A 16,342-nucleotide genomic window follows, 5' to 3' on the forward strand; every position below is an offset into this window, starting at 1 on the left:
CATAAAAGAAAGTGAAAAAAAAAACCATGGTGGTTATCATTACTATTAGGCAGAGCAGCATGAAGGCAATTAGCTCTTGGCAACATGTGGGGCAATGAGGCTGAGTCACTCAGGAAACTTGGGCATTGGCCACAAAAAACCCTGTCACTACCACATGCAAAAGACAGAACAAAAGGGACAGCTGATTAGAAAAACCACATGTTGAAAATTTTTTTCACATCCTATACCTCATTGCCCAGCATTGCAGATATATTTATGAATTTCTGCTCAGAGATCTGTCCCTCTTCTTTCTACGTAGTAGTTCCAGTTCTTCCCACATATGCTTACTGAGCAGTTGCTATGCAAAAAGCACTCTACTGGAATCCAGGGAAATGATTCTTTTATATTTATACAGTTCTAACACTTCTCTCCCTTTTATGAAGAGTGTGTGTGTATATTTGTCTACATGACCATATAGTGCTTAGAGTGCGTAGTGTGCCCTAGGTCCTGAGGATAGAGTTAGAACATTATTTTCCCTCTTTGGGATTTTGTTGGCCTAGTGGGGAGCTAGTATGAAAGAACTTATATAACTCAACACCAAAAACCCCAAATAATCCAATTAAGAAATGAGCACAGACAACATGAACATTTTCCCAAACAAGACATACAGATGGCCAACAGACACATGAGAAGATGCTCAACATCACTCATTAGGGAAATGCTATGTCAAAACCACAATGAGCTATTACTCTACACCTGTCAGAATGGCAAAAATTAGAAACCAAGGGTTGGTGAGGATGTGGGGACACAGGAACACTTGTACACTGTTGGTGGGAATGCAAACTGGGACAGCCACTGTGGAAAACAGTATGGAGTTTCCCCCAAAAAAATTAAAAATAGAATTACTCTATGAACCAGTAATTACATTACTAAGCATTTACCCTAAGAATACAAAAATGCTAATTTCAAGGGATACATACACTCCTATGTTTACTGCAACATGATTTACAATTGCTAAAAAAATTTTTTAAAGATTTTATTTATTTATTCATGAGAGATACAGGTAGAGGGAGAAGCAGGCTTCCTGTGTGGAACCTGATGCGGGACTTGATCCCAGCACGCCAGGATCATGCCCTGAGCCAAAGGCAGACACTCAACCACTGAGCCACCCAGGCATCCCTACGATAGTTAAATTATGGAAGCAGCCCAAGTGTCTACTGACAGATGAATGGAATATTATTCAGCCATAAAAAGAATGGAATCTTGCCATTTGCAACATGGATGGATCTAGAGTATTAGGCTAAGTGAAATAAGTCAGAGAAAGACAAATACCATATGATTTCACTCATGTGGAATTTAAGAAACAAAATAAATGAACAAAGGAAAAAAGACAAACCAAAAAACAAGCTCCTAGCTATAGAGAACAAACAGATGCTTATCAGATGGAGGATCAGTGGGGGATGGGTGAACTAGGTGAAGGGGGATTAAAAGTACACTTGATGAACACAGAGTAATATGGGGAATTGTTGAATCGCTGTGCTGTATACCTGAAACTAACATAACACTGTATGCTAACTGTACTGGAATTAAAATTGAAAATAAAGACAGACATGAATGAGAGGATTTGAATATTAAGGAGTTTACAAACAGAAGAGGTCCGTACCTAACTGGATTTACTTCTAAAAGTTTTGAAGAATCAAGAGGTAATAAAGTGTGGTGTTTTTGTTTTTTTTTAAATGGGGCATGTCTCAAGGACACAGGAGTCAACATGACTGCTCAAGAGATAAATGACACAAGCATCCTGTCCTTAAACAGTTTTTAATGCAGCACAGAAATTTCTATTGATCTTTTATTCAGTTTTCCATTGCCTTAAATATTTCAAAATTGGCAGGGTCACAAAGCCTGATTGACTTGACCCTTTGGGCTAGTAACTTAAATAAGAAAAAAACTAATTCTGGGATATAGTGTGATATAAGGTTTGAGTCTCCATATTCTTCCCCCCAAAAGAGAAAATCCTCCATAGCAAAATAAGAAATTATTGTCTTCACTTAGATATCCATTTCAAAGATTAATAAATTACTGAAATCATGAACTTAAAGCCTTTCATTTTATTTTCTTGCAATAGTTTTTTGGTCTGCATGGACTGTGTTGGACAAGGAGTTTTAGGTCTCTAGCTTCAAAGGCACCTACTTATTCAAACTTCCTCAATGAGGAAAACAGTCTTTCAGAGGTTTGTTAAAAAAAACCAAGGCTGCCAATGCTACAAGCTCTTTGCTGACACAATAGGATTTTCTATGTCTATTTTTTTTCTTACCTTTCTAGGCAAGGGGATAAGTGCCTGCAAATTAATTTAGTCTCAATCTAGACATAGTCATGCTCATGGGACTCTCTCTCTTCCTCTGAGTGAGAGTGGAGAAATTCAGAAACACACACGTGTTAACCTGATATAAGTCCTCAGGCAACTTTGCTGCCAAAATGCATTGCCAAGAGACTGTAAGTCATCAGGCCTTTCTGACTTGTTATAAAATGGATTCTCCTGATATGCAAAAGTGAATAAGGAAAGATATAATGAAATACTGATGAACAAGGTAAGTGACTGGAATACCTGCCCAGATGTGAGAAAGCCCTTTGCAGAAGGGCTCAAGAAGCCATTAAGAGAGCCCGAGAAGTACCTTGTGGCCACAGAAAGAGATGACAGATATCAAGGAACCATGTTGTGTGTTGGCTGTGTAGGCTTGGAGCTACTTCTCTCTGCTTGATTCCCCTCATCAATGAAATGGGGTTATGACCTATGCAGTGCAGTGTGAATACACACAGAAGGATTTGTCCAACCACAAGACTGGTTAGCTAGTGAATCACAAATACGAATCTACAATCTTCCATATAATTTAGAAATTATAGCTAGGTTAGTTTTTGCCCTTCTTTAAATAAAGAATTAAATTCATGCCTAGAGAAAATAAATTCAGCCACTTGGACCTTCAGCGTTGTCAGGATTCAGTGGATTCCTTTCTCCCAGTGTAGTACTGACCCGGGCATAGTACTGGGGTCCTCATAATGGCACAGGGGGTTATGTCACCTTTGGCAAGAGGCAAGGACTATAACTCATTTCTAATGAGGGGACAGTTTTCATCTGGTTTCACTCCTAAGGAATGTCAATTTGGCTAATTCAGCTTTTCTAATAGTTATTTTCCCATGCTTAAAATATCAGGTGTGTGTTTGTGTTTTAAAGACCAATATGGGTGCGATAAGGTGGAAATGAATCACCAGAAAGAGATGTAGATGCATCATTCTAGACCCCACGGAGAAGAAAAATGAAAGAGTGGAAACTTTATTACTGACATGAACAAAACTTCTCAACTTTTTTTCTTCAAAGATTGTTTTATAGATTGGTTCTGAGGATTGATTTTTATTAATATCTGGAATTCTATGCATTTGAAAGGCTAATAGTAACGCCATTTTCTTAAGGCCTATGGTGCTAGTGCTACGTTATAATGACTCTACCAGGTAGCTTTAGGTGGAGAATGGTAGGAAGACCACTCCAAAATGGAATAAAGGTCAAATCTCATTAGTCCTATTGGGAGACACCTATGAATTCAAGGTCAGGGCCTCTAAACCTAACCCCAGAGTTTTCCTTACTGCCTTAGTCACCAGCTAAAATCAAGAGGACTGGAGAATGCAGATTAGCTTTGCTATACTGTATTGTTACCTATTATTATTATTTTGTCCTCATTAGGAGGCAATGAGATCAAGATCAGATCCAGGGGTTGGGCCATGTACTCCATTGGAGTAAAGTATCTATGTTAGTTATCTACTGCTGCATAAAAAATAAATAAAACAGCTTAAAACAATGTACACTTACCATGTTGTAGTTTCCATGACTCTGAGATCTGGATACAGCTCAATTGGGCCATTGGCTTTCACGTTTGTCATGGGGTACAGTCAAGATGCTGACTGGAGCTGCACTCCTATAAAGGCCCAACTCAGGAAAGATCTATTTTCTCCAAACTCATTCACATGGTTGTTGGTAGTATCCAGTTCCTTGAGGAACTGAATTGGATTAAGGGATTCAAAATCCTACTGTATGTTGGCTGGAGGTAGCTCTCAGTTTTTGCCGTGTGAGCCTCCCCATGGGGTGGTTTACAACACGGCAGCTTGCTTCCCTAGAACAATCAGCCAAGAAAGAGAGATGGTTTTAGCAAGAAGGAAGTTGGCCATGTATAACCTAATCTCAGAAGTGCTGTTCTATCACATTTGTTGTTTTCTATTCACTAGAAAAAAGTCACTAGGTAAACTCATCCTCAAGGGAAGGGTATGAATACCAAGAGGTGCAGGGGCTATGGGGGCCCCTTTTAGAAACTGAATACCATAGGAACCCTAAAACTTTAGGGTTTTGCAATGCACCAGGGCTTAAGAATTGAACAATCTGAATTTGGAGGATGGTCCTAGACATTTAGCTTTGTGTCTGTCTGAGTCCTGGGTACAGAACAGAATTTTAGGTTATCTTAGAGGCTTGAGTGCAGTTGGGCAAAATTTGTCAAGTGCCTACCATTGGTGAGCACTTGTGCTAGGTTACGTGAAAGATACAGGAAAAAAAATGAATTTATTATGTGACCGACACCAGAATAGGTACTTTCCTGTACATCACCTAATCCTAGTGTATGGTGCCTACTCTCCTCTTAAAGGTGGAAAATGAGGCTCAACAGCATTAAAAGGTTGCTTACAATTACAAAGTAATTTACCAGGAGGGATAGTATTTAAATCCAGAATTATCTTATTGCAGAACTCTTCTTTTCTCAAGGAAGTACCATTATGTGACTTTAAAATTTTCAGCTGAGTGTGTATGAAGTGTTGTTTACGGAGGTATTGTTCTCTCCCCTGCCCCCATTATCCCAGAATTGGTTTTATTGAATGAGTTTTAAGCATGATACTTGAGGCTACCCTGAAGATTATAAGAAAGAATATCCATTATGTATCTTTTAAGGGTACGGTTCATTCTTAGTGTCTTTTTCTAGTAAGATTTTCCTGTCTGATCTTAGCAGTAAGAGTTGCTATCCTAATAGGCAATCGTTTTCACTTCATGGACAGATTTCTCATTTTGGGAAATGGTGGGTCATACATCCGGCTGTTAGAAAGCTCAGAACCAAAAGCATGAGAGCCATGGTATATGTCCTTAATCTCATTCATGACTCTAATGTCCCTCTACCTGGTTTACCTTCTATGCTCAGATTATATTTTAAGTTTATACTTTGATTTATTCTAAATGGCTTTCAAAGCAGTCTTGAAATACTTATGAGATAAAATATAATCAATTAATTAAAAGTTAACCATAATTCACTTGAAACCAAGCTAAAAAAAAAAATCAAACTTTAAGTGCTACGCTGTGCCATGACTCTAACTGCAGTGGGACTTGAGAGAGAATGAAAACAGTGGGGATTGGAGCCCAACTTTGGGTGCTCAGAGTACAAAATACATACTTCTACCTTGGGGGAAGGCTCTTCTGGGACTAATAGCACCATGAAAAGTATTACTTTAGAATGACAAATAAAAGAATAAATGGCATGGAAATCCCATCAATTCGTCTTATCTGTCATAAGTTCTATATTTGCCACCTGAACTGGTGCTTTCTGAAATCCTCTTTAGGAGGTAGGGCTCTAATGGTTCTACCATCAAGGCTCATTGAAGTTGTGGCTTGCTTGAGGGGGACCCTGACACCAAATCCAATTTATTTTGTTGGATTATTTTCTACCTCCTGAAAGAAAAGATTCTATAAATACTTAATGCAAAAACTTCTCCAGTAGATGGAGCTTCATGACTTGCAGACAACCATTTTCTTTTCTTTACCTATTTACTTCTGAATCTTCTTTTCACCCATTTCCCCTCCAGATTCCTCCTCTTATTCCTCCTTCCAACTTTCCCTCCTAACTTTTCATCCTTCTTTCTTGCTTCACATTGTTTTTATTGTCATGCTGCCCATTCTCTATGACTATAAAGGTTTCACCAGACTTTAAAGCCCTGTAATCTGCCTGGGGGGTTGCCTGGCTGTTAAAGTCAAGTTTCTTAAAACCTATGTCCCCTATCCATCACCTTCAGGGTGAAGGGGATATATACTGGCCTTTCTTCACTGACTTCTCAAGCCTGGGCCTGTTATGTATTTGGATACTGACTTCCTCAGCATGAACTCATAGTACCCTTGCTCTGTTCCTTCTCTAAGCCCCAGATTGAGTGACTGACTAAGCCTATGTCTCTGATCAGCCTATGAACTTTTTGCCTAAGAGCACTTTTCACTACATGATCTACTTATTGACTTTCAGTGATAGGATGTAAGCTTCGTGAAAACACAGATCTTGCCTTGCCTTGTTTACCACTCTAGCATTAGCTCATAGAATAGATTTTGCCATTAATAGATTCTCAGTAATATTTGTCAGTGAATTAGCTGAACTATTGTCTAGGGTTCATTCAACATTCAACCAGGAAATAGAAACCACCTTGGGTACTCTAAGTGGTAAGGAATTTAATACATGTAATCAACCACCTTTAAAATAATTGAGGATTACAAAAAACAGGTTCTAGCCTTCTAGAACCATACAGAATCAATCTGAAAGCCTTGATACTCAAAGTGTGACATTAGGTTCTGCTTCTAAGAACCTAACCTAAAACACTATGGGCTTGGGGTTGTTAAGAAAGATTTACGTGCAGATTTGTAACTGCTTCCCCATTTGTTGCTTTATGGAAACCACTAATATACAATCCATAGAACTTCTTCCTTCAGACATAAATCCAGTATTTCAGTTAGAAGGATAAGCATTGTTTTCTTGGGTCAAACATTTTGTGAGGTTATGCTAGCTGGTTATAAGTTTATTATTTTCTGAACACTTAAAAATGTCTCTTCCAATTTGCTTCATTACTTCAGAGTCTTCCTTTAAAAGAATACTTTTTTGGGGGGCTACTGTTTTATTTCTTAAACTGTTGAATTTGAAATCATAACCATGAAGACCATTACTATAACTTATGTTCTGGATGTTTTGTCAGTAGAAGATTTGAAGAGTCCGGTTCATTTGTTGAATGATTATATTTCTTCTACAGAAGGCATAAAGTCTGAGATAGTTTTTATTAACTGTAACAAAATTGGCATTTTTAATTTGCTCATTCACATAGTTATTTTGATCCTATAGCCACTCTGTCCCATTTATAGACTAAGTAATGTGGAATTTTCAAATAATTGGAAGTTATTATCCGATGTGGGAAACAAAGACAAAAAATTAAATTTCCTTATAACTTACAGCCCATTGACAAATCCTTGAGACAGGCAGTGAACTTACACTAGGAATTCAACTGCCTCCTGTTAGTACCATGCTCAAGGCAACAGGCAATCTTAGCTTAACATTATTCTGATTCCCCAGGATCCTGGGCCATTTGCTCCAAACCCTTATGTTTCCACATCATTGTGGCACCAGAATGTGAGGCTCGAGTCTTCTTATTTGGACTCTAAACCTCGGTGCAAACTTGGTGAATAGTTTCTCTTCTCTTTCTTTACCTTCATTTTGGGAGATTTTAAGACTTATTGGAATACTTTCATGTTGATTGCTCAGACTATAATTCTCTAGCCTGTGGTTACTCTATGGGGAGGAGAAAGCCTGCCTTTTGGTTGGAAGTTCGTACCATGGCCAGAATGGCAATGAGACCCAGAAACTTGATGCCCTCTCTTTATTACTGTCCTTACACAAAGCTGTCTGTCTTGGGCATGGAACAACCACCTAAGTCACTAGGATGGCTGCCAAGCTTAAGACTGCTGTAGTCTTTCCTCCTCATTGGTCTAATGTGATCCCCTCTACATCCCTAGTCTAGCCATTTCTGGCCATGAGACATCTACTAAGAATCAGCTGAAACTAGTGCCTGATTGAATTAAAACCCAACTGGGGAGTAATTTCTTGGGAAGTTGGCTGTAAAAGACTATGTGTTGGGATGTCATTTAGATCATGATGGATTTCTAACCTTACTGTTGTCTGTCAATGTTCTCTACTAACTACTTAAATTACAAAATGTGGTAATCTTCCCTTGTGAAACCTTACTGTTTTCCATGGATTAAAAAACAGTGCATGCTTCATTGTCCAGTCCCTTGGTCCCCATGGCAAAGTATCTCAGGCCATATGCTGGCGTCCATTTTGCCATCTAGAATGTGATGGGGAAGCGAGGGGGGTGGGAATGCTAGAATTCCTCCTACATGGCCTTTATGGCAGGGTGGTGATCATAGGGATTTTGTTCAAAGGATACCTTGGGTCGCTTTGACACCAGGAACCTCTGACCTATCCTGTGTGGGATGCCACCCAGGAATCAGTGGGGGATTTTCTTGGTAATGGACCTTCTCTTTTCTTCAATTCCCAAGCACTCTCCCTTGGAATTCCTTTTAACGCACTGGAAACAATTCAGATTGCAAAATTTAGGAAAGGACTGATCTCTTCTAACACTGCATGGCCTCACTATGATCTGTCCATTAGGTCTCTTCTATAGGAAACGGAAAATGGATAGAGGTACCCTAGGTCTGGGTCTTCAGGGCCCTAACTCAGGAAATGGACCTGCGGAACTAGGCTGATAAACTCCCTCCTGACATATTGGATGATAATTATCTAAATAGACCTTCTCCTGATAGAATCCAGGTTGCTGGAGGAAACACTGACTCTCCCAATGAAGGCGATACTGACCCACTCTCACTGTTCCTCCTCCTAATAGATATGGGAGGAGGCTAATGGCTATAATTGGAACCAACTGTAGTTAGTCTACCTTGGAATGGGGACTTTAAGGAATATTCCCAAACAGCTGCTGGAACTCCCTTTATTTTTGGGGAAGTTCCTTATCTTCTCCAGTCTGACGTGGACTGCATATTTTCACTTTGGTGGGAAAAAACAAAAACAAAAACATGGCATCTGCTCATCAGTACAACCTGACAAAGTTTAGAATGGAGAAGCCCTATTTCTCTGGCCTTTGATAGCGCCTCACCTCTTCCGCCTTCCCCTCCTTCTCTTGTTTCTGCACCACATTGGGTGTGGCCAATATAACTGGTTCTTACACCATCCTTGGTGCCTCTGGCTGCATTGGTTCCTCTTCCTACCTTTACTGTCAAGGAATGAAGAGTACCCGCTTTAGAGTTAATACCACTTACTTCAGATTTCCCCACCAGTGCCCCAGGTAAAAATTAATAATGGGGAACAAATTGATTGACTTATAAGGGGACCTGGGTGGGACATAATTTGCTTTTTAAACTATTTACATTTGGTGGTTTAATTAATATAGACATGTCTTTAGAGTTATCAGCATTAAATATGAAACTTTTTTTCTACCAAGGTTTACTGAAGGTCAAATAAGCTTGTATCGTCTCTGTTGCAATTTGTTAGCAAAAAAAGATGACTTATAATGATGGTTTATTTTGTCTATCTCAAAGTTTTTAAGGGTAATTGTTAAGGTAGTCTTTGCTAACCTAAAACTTTAAAGTTTTGCTTGGATGATAAATTAGTATTGAATCCATTGGACATCTAGGTCTTTTCCAAATAGGATAAGGTGCTAATGCATTAATTACTGAATGTAGGTTTGTGCTTTTGACTTCTTATTACAGAAACTAATGTTTGGGTCTGTTGGTAAACATGCTTTGTGATTAATTGATTCATAAATTTGCCATCTAAAAAGTTCTAGTGTAACAGTTCACAATCGGTTACTACGTAGTTTTCACTGGAGACTAAGGTTTCTAAGAGTTAAAATTCTGCTAAATGTAATTAAGACTAATGGAAATAAGGGAAGCAACTCTGTAGAAAAGTAGATGTGTAAGAAAGATACAAAGAATGAAAATACATTTCTGTTGAAGATAAAAGAAGGTAATTTTGTCCTAAGTGAGACTGATTGGAGAGAAATAGGGACAAAATCTGAATGCAAAGGAAAGTTATAGAAGGGTTCAACTGAGATTGAAATGAATGGATTTTTTTAAAGTACACTGGTATAAGATTGAAAGTCGGCTTTCTCTGTTAAAAAGACAAAGTTTTCTTGGATTGTTGGTCTGCTCTTGATAAGAAAATATAAACAAAGTTGTGCTCTCTTTTGTCTACCCAGAAAAAACAGTTATGTTTTGGGATCCCTGGGTGGCGCAGCGGTTTGGCGCCTGCCTTTGGCCCAAGGCGCGATCCTGGAGACCCGGGATCGAATCCCACGTCGGGCTCCCGGTGCATAGAGCCTGCTTCTCCCTCTGCCTGTGTCTCTGCCTCTCTCTCTATCTCTCTGTGACTATCATAAATAAATAAAAATTTTAAAAAAACAGTTATGTTTTGTCTTTATCAGGTCTTTGATAAATTGCAATCCTATTTAGGCATGTGCTTTCAAACTTTGTAAGGTTTTTAACAACTCTCCCCACAATTTAAAATTATAGGTGACATCTTTTTCACTATTAATAAGTAATGTTACATTTTGATATAAAGTCAGCACTCAATATTCTGATTATTAAAGTGTTCTGTGTCACAGAATAACTGAATTTCTTTGTCAATTGCATCATGGTGGACTCATCAGATTTTTAAGTGTCTATTTCTGAGTTTTTTGTCATTTATAATCATTGTTCTGATGCTCTTACAAAATGTGTTTCATCTTTAAGGAGATCCATAAAAAGGGCTTTTAGGATAGGTACAGATATTTGATATCCTAAATCAAAACTGAAATGGGAAGAATTTCCAGAACTAAGAAAGACTGTATTCAAACTGAATAAGAATTAGTAACGTGGAACTAAATGAACTGAAAAAAAGATGATTATAGTTTTTGTAACTCTTGTTTAAAATGTTGCTGGTTCTCTATGTTCTTCCAGATTAAGGAAACTTTCTCTTAAGATATCTATGTCTTTAAAAATGTGATAAAGTATTCATTTGTGAACAAATTGAAGCATTTAACTTTTCTCTCTACCTGAACGCTCTGAAATTCAGAAGGTCTCAGTAAATATTCTTTCTTCCATGGAAATCATAATCATTTTCATTAGTTCAACAAGAATCTGTTCTGCTCATAACAGGACACCACTGGAAACATTATTTTACTAAGGTTTTGACTGGAATGTCATATTTGAGAGAGACATGCATAGACTTAGATATGACCAAATAGCTTCAAGGAACTAAGGTTGACTTATGAAACATGGAGCCAACAAAGTCCCCTGGAAATGTTGGCCTGATACCTTGCTTATAGAATTCCCAGCAGCCTCACTGGGTGAGTAAAGAATGTCACTTCCTGGCAGGTGCAAGAATCTCAGAATGTTTTCAGGACCTCAAAAAAAGAAATCCACCCAAATCTATAGGTATTGCAGGCATGCCTGATGACAAATATTTGACCTGGCTTGTGGCCTAGAGAGGCTACTGAAAGTTCAATCTAAATTCCTTATAAAAGTCTCAGCAAAGCACATTTTAAAAGATCTATATGGCTGATCACTATTCTTGCTGAGTTTTTATAAATAATTAGAACAAATTTGTTAAAACTGGATTTGTTTTGCAAATGAATTAGTCTTGATTTGTCTATCTCTGGAAATAAGGGTGATTATAGAGACAAAAATGTTTCACTAACACATCTTTGCAAATGTGAAATTCTAGTTCTGATTGTCTTTGAATGTTTGTTTCCCTAAGCTGGACAGCTTGAGGTTAACTTCAGAGATGTTGCCACAATAGCTCATGTATAGACATTTTTTGTGCTTGTTAGTCTGTGGGGATAATAACAGGACCCCATGGGCAATTGATACTTTTAAGCAGTTAGAAAATGAAATAGACTCTCCAACAATTATATGACTCAAATATCATGTTGACCAATTCTATATGGCTGGGATGACAAAATCATTCCTTAAAAGCTGGAGCATACCCCACTTATGGAAATAATGGATGACACCACTTTCCTTATGATTGGATTAGATGATACACTTGGGGATGCCTGTATTCCCAGGTAAGTCTCCTCCCACTTGCCAGTGATTCCTCATAATTAGGATATTGTTAATGGTAAACATCAAAAAAAAGGCTCCTTTTTTCTTTTTTAAAAAGATTTTTAAATTTATTTTAGAAAGAAAGAGGTCATGCATGTTAGGGCGGAGAGGGGCACAGGGACTGATAGCACACAGTGGGGAGGGGCAGAGGTAGAGGGAGAGAATCTCAAGCAGGCTATGCTGAGTGCAGAGCCCAAAGTGGGGATCAAACCCATGACCCCAAGATCATGACCCCAGCTGGAATCAAGAGTTGGATGCCCAACCAACTGAGCCATGAAGATACCCCAAACAAGGAAGGTTTCCTGATGGTTTTATTCCTTAGCTATATTTGTCCTAGAAGCCATCTCAATTGATATAAAATTGCAAAGAGGCTTTAGTCAGACAACAACAGTTACCTTTGACCAGACCCAACTTGTAGTCACCCACAAATTCATAAGGTGGCTCTCTAAAACCAAATGACCCTTGGTCTCCTGACTGCAGTTCAAGGAGGCCCAAAGTTAGATGACTGGTTCCTAACAGAGCCAGTAGCTCTGTGGCTCTGACCTGTGGCCATGGCTTCCCCCAGGCTGGATAGACTGCTGTACTCTTAGTTTTGCCTGGATACATGGATGTGTTATTAAAATCCATACCAACCCAGCCAATCTTCCAGATTTAAAACAGTGGTGGCCATGTTCTTTGTTTCATTGGTATGACCACCTAGCATCCATCTTTGTTTCCTCTTTGGGACTGGAGAACATTGTTTGGTACATTGAAGCTCTTAATAAGTATATGGTCAAAGCCCTAAATGACACTCAAAATAGCATTTCTCTATTAAATACTGAACTAACTTGAATGCAGAAAGCAGTCTACAAAATCGAGTGGCATTAGATGTTTTAACTCCTGCACATGGTGGAACTTATGTTATCAAACAAACAGAATGCTCCACATTACCACAAAAATATTTCTTGACTTCTACCTAACATAAATACTTAAATTGGTGCTTTAAACCATCCCTCTCTTTCCTTTAATGATTGGTCAAACTCCTGGACTGGAGGAGGATTTTTGTCAACTATCAAACGACTCTTGGTTGGACATCTTTTTGTTACTCGAATTGTGTAACAATTCGAGTTTTTTCCAATCTCACTACCTGGTGTTAAGATTCTTTCACTGTCAGAACTGTAAGTTGACAGATGATCCTTTCCACTTGGGAAGATCCATACTTTATGGTCTCCTTTGGATTCAGCTACATCTGTCTTTTGTAACTCCCATATATTTAAGCCCCCAACTGACCAATGTTGACCCACAGGTAGGGCCATCTCTACACCCCTATTCATCAGGACGAAGTTATAGAAGATAAAACCTCCTACCTTCAGCAACCTTAAAGATTAAAGGGTCAAAATCGTTCAGGAGGGAATAATGTGGGAAACAAAGGCTAAAGAAAAAATTAAATTTCTCTTATAACTGACAGCCCATGACAAGTCCTTGAGATAGGATGACCTTCCTCTATGAACTCAATGTTGCCTCAATGTTGCCACTTTGTTAAAGGCAATAGGCAATCTGAGTTTAACATTATTCCAACCTCCTGGATCCTGTAAGTCTACTTTAACATATAAAAATTCCTTGGGAAACTTCCTTTTTCTTTAACCTCTGAGATATATGTTAGCAGTCATTTTTCAGGAATATGGCCTACTATACATCTAAAGGGTTTCATGATTAAGGTTTTATTAGACAGTAATAAATGACCTTTCCTAAAAATAGCTAGAGCCTCAAGGTTCTGGAAAACTTGCTTCCAAAATTCCTTAGAGACATATGCTATCCCTAACCCCCTCCCAACCTGAAAGTATATCATCACTCACCCATTACAACCTCAGTGCAGCCCTCTCTGCCCACAAGTCCTGTCCCTGTACTTTAATAAAGCCATCTTTTTGCATCAAAGATGTCTCAATTCTTTCTTGACCATTCACTTTGAACTCCAACATTTCTACATCATCATCTATTTTCAAGAAACATGTAGTCTGTTTAAATGCATGAATTATCAGGTTAGTCCAGAGGCCGGTTTGATATTCTAGTTTTTAGCTTAATTGTACTATTATAAGAAATTAGAATAGTACATGGGCATGGATCAACTTCCATTCAGTTCACTCAATTAAAAATGTTTCTCTTTTGGATTCAGTAATTCCTCCTTTTCCCCCATCTTCAGGCTTTGAAAAGAATAGTTAAAAATCACTGCCTCTATCTCCTTCTCGCTTATTTATTTATTTTTTCCCCATTCTAATCTCTTTCCCTTCTCTAATTCTACTGAATGTGTTCTAGCCTTGGTCACCAATCCAGTGGATATTTCCCATTTTCATCTCTGTGTTTTCTGTAACTTTTGAAAATCTTGAAAGTCCTCTCCCTTAGTTTCTATGACATCATTAGTTCCCTGCATTTCACATTCTTCACAACTCTCTCTCTACTTCTGAATTAATCAGATTCTGTTTTAGTCTTTATTTTATATTCTAGTCCATGCTCTTTTTTCTGATCTTGTCCATTTCTGTGTTTTAAAATGTAGTAGAATTCTGATAATACAACTTTTCCTGGTCTAGAAATCTAGAGATCTTTGGCATTTAGCAAATCAAAAGTAACCTGAAGGGACACCTCCGTGGCTCAGTGGTTGAACATCTGCCTTTGGCTCAGGGACTGATCCCAGAGTTCCAGGATCGAGTCCCACATCAGGCTTCCTGCATGGAGCCTGCTTCTGTCTCTGCCTATGTCTCTGCCTCTCTCTCTCTCTCTGTGTCTCTCATGAATAAATAAATAAAATAAAGCCTTAAAAAATAACCTGAATAAGTCCAGGCATCTAGAATTTGTGACTGATTTGTTATTTGCAAACAATGGTAGTGAATTTTCATCTAGTGCATTGGCAGACCTCTTGTTTGTAACTACACATTACAGACTGAATAGAAATGGAGGTGACTGTGGCTTGTGAGCAAAAAGAACAATTATGTAAGTAGACATAATGTTTTCTGGCTCACCTTGAATCTGAAAAAGTAATATACATGGAATGTGGTAAAAGGTGAAAATTCTCTTTGTATGAAAATGTTGAAATTCTCAAAAGGCTGACTTAAGGAAACTAATACCAGCACTTAATTTATACATTGCTTTCATGTACATGGCTTAATTCAATCCGTAGGGCCACTACATAATTATTATTAGTTATTAGTACTCTTTTGGCTGCAAATGACAGAAAACTCCAAATGGACTAGCCTTTAAATTAAGCAAATCTATTGGCTCATGTCACTATGGGAGGATAAACACTATCCCCTAAAGTCTGGGATAGCCTGGGCATGGTTGGGTTCAGATGCTCAAGTGATAGAACCAGGGAGATTTCTTTCTTTCCTCTGCTTTTATTTAATTTTTGTTAGCATCATTCTCAGATAGTCCTCTGTCACATAGTGACAAAGATGCCTGCAAATAGCTCTAGATCTTCTATATTCTATTAGCTCAGTAGTCCAAATAAAGCACATTACTGGTAGCTCCTGGGCATGGTTTTTTCCCAGCTTCCAGCTACGTCTTGTCACTTTCGGAATTGGGGAATAGAGTCAACCTTATTTGAATGTATTAGGCTGATAATGGGGGAAGGAATGGGCCCCAAATACACAACAAACACACTGTGCATGTGCATAAGTTTAAGTATCCTATTTTCTTTTAATCACAGAGGCAGCTCAGAGATATTAAGTTACCTGCCTGAGGTGATATGGCCAGGAAGAAGACTTTGAGAAACAGATATTATCCTAAAGTCAAAGCATTATAGATACTTACAGCTGAAAGTGACCTGAAACTAAAATGCATATTTTCCCCCCATGGTTCTCCCTCTTATTTTTTGTGCCCTAGGCATTGTGCAAAGTGTTCCAGGAGAGGTGGGAAGTTCCTCCTTATATCCAGCAAAGCAGCTGTGTGTTTATCTGTTTGACATTTGGACTACATAAGATTCTGTAAGAGAAAACTTTTCCTGTCTTATAAAACTTTCCAAACATTATATAGAAGTTACTATCCCAGTGATAGAATCAGCACAAGAGGTGTTCAATCCTTTTACCTTCTCTCTGCCAGTATAGATCAGTATTGGAAACTGAACTATCTTTCAGTGATCCTTGAGATTTTCTGAATATAGAACAGATAATCAAATTTGTCTATTTCTTAGCTGATTCAAGTAATTATGGATGTTCTCAGACTTTTCCTGTCAACCCAGAGGATATAATCTTTTTTTTTTTTTTAAAGATTTTTATTTATTCATGAGAGACACAGGCACAGGGAGAAGCAGTCTCCCTGTGGGGAGTCCAATGAGGGACTCCAACCCAGGACCCTGGGGATCACGCCCTGAGCCAAAGACAGATGCTCAATCCCTGAGCCACCCAGGTGCCCCAG

This window comes from Vulpes vulpes, chromosome 13 (assembly GCF_048418805.1).
Source record: "Vulpes vulpes isolate BD-2025 chromosome 13, VulVul3, whole genome shotgun sequence".
Lineage (NCBI taxonomy): Eukaryota > Metazoa > Chordata > Mammalia > Carnivora > Canidae > Vulpes > Vulpes vulpes.